Raw genomic sequence first — 6,000 nt, forward strand, 5'->3', positions numbered from 1 at the left:
CTCCTCTGTCCCTTACAGATAATTATTACATTTATATCCCGCTCTTCCTCCAAGGAGCCCAGAGCGGTGTACTACGTACTTAAGTTTCTGTTTCACAACAACCCTGTGAAGTAGGTTAGGCTGAGAGAGAAGTGACTGGCCCAGAGTCACCCAGCTAGTTTCATGGCTGAATGGGGATTTGAACTCTGGTCTCCCCGGTCCTAGTCCAGCACTCTAACCACTACACCACATTTATACACATGCTACATGGAAGATGCTGAAAGGCAACATCTTATACTGCGTGGGAGATGGCAATGGTAAACCCCTCCTGTATTCTACCTAAGACAACCACATGGCTCTGTGGTCACCAGGAGTAGACACCAACTCAATAGCACACTTTACCTTTACATGTCCAGAACTGAATGAGGAGTGTGTGTGTGTGTGTGTGTGTGTGTGTGTGAGAGAGAGAGAGAGAGAGGGAGAGAGAGAGATCCATATATATATTCTTTAAACTGAGGTGTAACATATAAGTAAGGTATTCATTTCACAGCAATTCAGTGGTCAGCATGAACAACCACCTTCACAAAATCCTTCTTACTCCCCTCTATCTCATCATTGAAACTTACACAAGATCACACACAGGCTTTTTTCTTTGTGCCAATTAATCTCAATTTTGTGCATACATTCATGTTTAAGCAGGCAAAACACTCAAGTAGTCCTTGCTCCTTATTTTCGCCCTTTTAAAAATAGTCCCTACCTATGCCTGTAAATTCTGCGCAATTAATTCAAAATAATCATACTGAAAATTAAATTGAACATTATACTGCATTAAGCAACTAAAACATACTGCATTTTTGCATTTTTGCCCTGGATTCTACAGGCACTGCATGCTTTGCATTCAATACTCTGCCATCCCCAGAATCACAGACACAGAGTGATTCCATGCCTGGTATCTCCCCATTTCACAAAACATCCCCCATATGCACCCCTCCATTTTTGCTTACTGTTTTTGAACTAGGAATGATAAAGGATGCTTCCTCTTTGAAATGAGACTATGCCTGTGGTCTTGCTCCCCATGTCTCCTTTCTCCTCACTCTGTTCTGAAGAGCCTCACACATGAGGTGAGGAGCCCCTGGTGGCGCAGTGGTAAAACTGCTGCCCTGTAACCAGAAGGTTACAAGTTCGATCCTGACCAGGGGCTCAAGGTTGACTCAGCCTTCCATCCTTCAGGTCGGTAAAATGAGTACCCAGAAATGTTGGGGGCAATATGCTAAATAATTGTAAACCGCTTAGAGAGCTTCCAGCTATAGAGCGGTATATAAATGTAAGTGCTATGTACATGTACAGAGAGTCTAGCCCAGAGAGCAAGCAAGGGGAGGAGGAGAGCCTCTTTCTACGTGGCTCTGGTCAAGTTTGTTTGAGAGTCCCTTTGCAAAACAAAGAGAGTCTCTTTGTTTTGACTTGTTGACTCAGACTGAGCAGAACAAAGGGAAGCCGAGGCAGGTGCTGCGGCACACACAGGAGAGGGTCGGAGCTCAGGCTGAGGGCACAGCACACTCTGAGACTATTGTTGCTGTTCTTCAAGTTCCATCAGCAGCGGCACCTTCCCAGCTCAGTGGGTGGTGCTCTGAACCTTCCAGCAAGTTGTGCCCGCCCTGATGCAAAGCATCTCTTGCTTCCTCGGAAGATCCGACCCTGGGTTGTGGTGGTGGTGATGGGCCATAGTCTGCCAGGCCAGGACGCGCCACCCACCTCCATCATGGGCCTCGTGGTGTCATGCATGATTGAAACAATTCATACAAATACTATTCAACATTAAAGGGAAACAAAGTAAACCCTCTGTGACAGTGTGCTCCGTGTGTGTGTGTGTGTGTGTGTGTGTCATTTGACATAAGAGAGACATAATTTGACATGTGAGACATAGCATCCTAGAAACGTTCCTGAGTGCCAGTACAGCAGCAGTGCACATGCAGCAGCCTGCCTCTGTGATGGATGGTGTGCCACTTCTGCCTTCCAGCCCTCAGGACCGGGCAAGTGGGTGCTCCTGCAAGAGGGAGGGATCCACAGATGTATGCTGCTGAGAGTGACTACAACTCCCCTTGTCCCTACTAGTCTTGATGGTGGCCAGCCATTGCAACCACAGGGAATGGTAGTTGTAGTCTCTCTCAGCAACATCTTGGAGAACCCCTTCCTGATGCAGGGAGCACTCACTTGTCCTAGCCCTGAGTGCCAGTACAGCAGCAGTGCCCCATCTCACCATTCTCGGGCTGGCAGTGTGGCGGTGCCTGTGTGCGTGTCTGCTGGATGTTTCAGCAGCTGTGACACATCTTGGTTGGGATGAGCTGCCGTGGCGTGAGAGGCACTGCATAGGGGGGTGAGGCGAGTCACTCACCCTCCACGGCCAGCTCGGGGTAGCCCAGCAGAGGGAGGTTGGCCTTCAAGACCAGCTGCTCGACCAACTCAGCATCCACACATGCGTGTAGAGGGGTCACCACGTCCCTGGCCATGGAGAACAACCTCTCGCTCGAGACTCTGGTTGGCAGGCATGAGAGGAACTGGCCAGCAATGGTTGCCAAGTCCAGCCAGACATGGTGGCGCGTTGCCCCAAATTGGCATGGCTTCATCTCCTGGTCTTCCGCCAGCTCCTGCAGGTAGAGCAGAACAGAATGCTCATCACGGCTGCATCAAGGGGCAGGCTCCCCCTGGCAAGACACCAAGGAAGCCCTCCGTGAACCACTGGGAGGTGGAACGCGTAGGTTGCACTAGCTGCTCCATTGGTGCCACTGCCAGAGAAACCGCACTGCTGGACTGGGAAGAAGTGGGATGCGCACTGTCAGGCTGCACACCGGTCCCCTTCTCCTGGTTATCTGCACCTAGCCTCTTCTGCTCTGGACACCTGATGTGCTCGGCCAGGAGGTCCCTCCACCTGGGCAGCTGGGCAGGGGCGACACCTCTGCCCTTCATCCTTGGGTCGCAGATGCATGCCAGGACATGCCATGCAGATGCACTCAAGGGTGTCTTGAGCTGTTCCACTACACCAGCCCTCAGCTGACCTGCTAGGGCAATTGTGACCCCAGTGGTCAGAGTGGCCTGGAGATTATCCATGGTCTTCTTGAGGAGAAGACCAGTGGGCAAAGCCCGGCTCAGTGTAGGTGCCTCAGTACACAATGGTCTGTGTCCACTGCCTCCACATGCAACACTGCCCAAGAAGGCTTGCCTGCATCGGAGGAGATAGATACAGCTCCAGCAGAGCCAAATGTCCCCTCACCCCTATGCTCCCACCAGTGGGCTGTCAGGGACATGAAGGCAGTGTGCAGCCTGCTGCGGCTTCTCCAGAGATACACAGAGAAGTGCACAGTCGTGCTGGGCCTGGCTGCATGCAATTGGGCCGACACAGCCTCCCTGCATGCACGGTACAGGGAGGACACCACCCTCCTACTGAAGGTGGTGAGTGAGGGGATTTTGTACTCTGGGGCAAGCAACTGGAGCAGATGGCGGAAGCCGACTTTCTCCACAATATTAAAAGGCTGATCATGGTCAGCACTGTATATTAAGGAAGGGATAGGATCTCACAAGCTAGAAAACCTTGGAAGACTGTAGTTCTCCACAGAAACTCTGTTTCTGAAAGGAAATGTCCTACTAGGGATGTGCTATCACCCTCCTGATCAAAACACTGACAGTGACTGGGAATTGCAGAAGGAAATCAAGGAGGTGTCAAAGAGAGACAGAGCTGTAATAATGGGTGAACTTCAGTTACCCACACAGAGAATGGGTAAATTCACAGTCAGGTAATGACAAAGAGGCCACATTTCTAGACATGTTGAATGACTGTGCCCTAGAACAGGTGGTCATGGAACCAACCAGAGAGAAGGAGACCTTGTGCCGAGGACCTGGTGCAAGATGTCAGTGTCGTGCAACCTTTAGGGAACAGTGACCATAGTGTGATCAAATTCAGCATACATGCGAGGAGAGAATCACCAATGAAGGCTAACACAGACACTTGAATTTCAGAATAGGAAACTTATCAAAAATGAGGAGTTTGGTGAAAAGAAAACTGAAAGGGAAAATCAGGAGAGTCACTTCGCTTCAGAATGCATGGAATTTATTTAAAACTATAATAATAGAAGCCCAGGTAGAATGTATACCTAAAAGGAGGAAAGGTGGCACCAAGTCTGGGAGGATGCTAGCACGGCTAGTCAAGGATGTTATAAAGGGGAAAAAGACTTCCCTCAGAAATCCTGCCTGCTTAACACAAACTGTGGCAAAAGAAATGCAAGAAATGCCAGGAGACAATATGGAAGCCAAAAAGAGAGTTTAAGGAACATTTAACTAAAAGCATCAAGGGGAATAACAAAAATGTCTTTAAATACATCAAAAACCTGCCATGGAGGCGGTTGGACCATTAGATAATGAAGAAGTGAAAAGCATTATTATGGAGGATATGGAGATTGCAGAGAAGCTAAATAAGTTGTTTGCATCTGTCTTCATGGCTGAGGATACTGAGCATATGCCTGGGCCTGAACCAAGCTTCTCAGGGACAGATGCTAAAGAACTGAATCAGATAGATGAGAGATGATGTTCTAAACTGACTGAAAAAATGAAAAATTAATCAATCGTGAAGGCCAGGTGGCATCCACCCAAGAGTCCTTAAGGAACTCAAATATGAAGTTGATGACCTCCTTGAAAAAATAGGTAACCTTTCCCTACAACCAGGCTCCATACCAGAGAAATGGAATGTAGCCAATGTAACATTGATTTTCAAAAAGGGATCCAGGTGGGATCCAAGAAATGACAGGCTGGTTAGCTTAATCTCCATTCCAGGCAAACTGATGGAAAGCATTCTCAAAGATAAAATTGTTAAGCATATAAAAGTACAGGCCCTCTTGAAGGAGAACCAGATGACTTCGGCAAAGGTAAATCTTGCCTCAGTCCTTGGAGTTCTTTGAGAGTGTCACAAGCATGTGAATAAAGGTGATCCAGTTGACATAGTACAACTGGACTTTGAAAAAAGTTTTGACAAAGTTCCTCATCAAAGGCTTCTCAAGATGATACTCTTGATGTGTAAGGAGGTGCAGCTGCTGGGAATGTGTAAATTATCCCAGTCAACACCTCTTAAACATTACATGAAACAAACACCCACTGGGATTACAGGGATATATTTTGGACAAATTATTGGTCAGGGCTCTTTTTCTCTTCTGTACGTAGCTTTTATTGTGTAACAAAACCTAATATTTATTCATTTATCATATTTCTATACCACCTGATATAGACATCTCTAGGCGGTGTACAAAATTAAAAAATAAAAATGTAAAAACAATATAAAACAGTTAAAATTCATAAAACAGCTAAAAACAATCTCAGTAAATAAAAACATTAAAATTTAAATTTCAGTTAAAAGTCTAATATAAACAATATATTACAGAGGTTAGGTATAAATTAGAAATTTTACAATGCAAAGGCTTGCATCAAAAATATCTTGCCATCATCAAAAGGCTTACATCAAAAGAAATGCATAAATTAAAACAGATCATTTTTTTAAAAAAAACACTCAAACATAATAAATAACCAATCAAGGTTTGAATCCCTCCCCCACCCGCCTGAAAAGAAACTTGAAATAATATTTTGGCTCCAAAAGGCTAACTCTAGCTTACATACAAAAGATAGTTCTTTAGCTCGTCAGGGCATCTCAAAAAGCATTCTTAAATGGATATTTCAAAGCTGTTGTTTCATTTCCAGTCTCAAAAAAGAGACTGGCTCTATCGTAAAACAGTCCATTTTGCTTTTTAAAAAGTAGCTTTAAAAGTCCATTTTCTCAGCCATAGGACTGAGACAACCTAGCCATTAGGCTGGTTGTCTGACTAATCTGCTCACTAATTTATTTGATTTCTTTGAGAATGTCAACAGGTGTGTAGATAAAGATAATCAAGTTGACTTTAGTATACCTGGACTTCCAAAAAGCTTTCAACAAAGTTCCTCATCAAAAACTCTTGAGAAAACTTAGCAGTCATGGGATAAGGGGAC

This window comes from Hemicordylus capensis, chromosome 2 (assembly GCF_027244095.1).
Source record: "Hemicordylus capensis ecotype Gifberg chromosome 2, rHemCap1.1.pri, whole genome shotgun sequence".
Lineage (NCBI taxonomy): Eukaryota > Metazoa > Chordata > Lepidosauria > Squamata > Cordylidae > Hemicordylus > Hemicordylus capensis.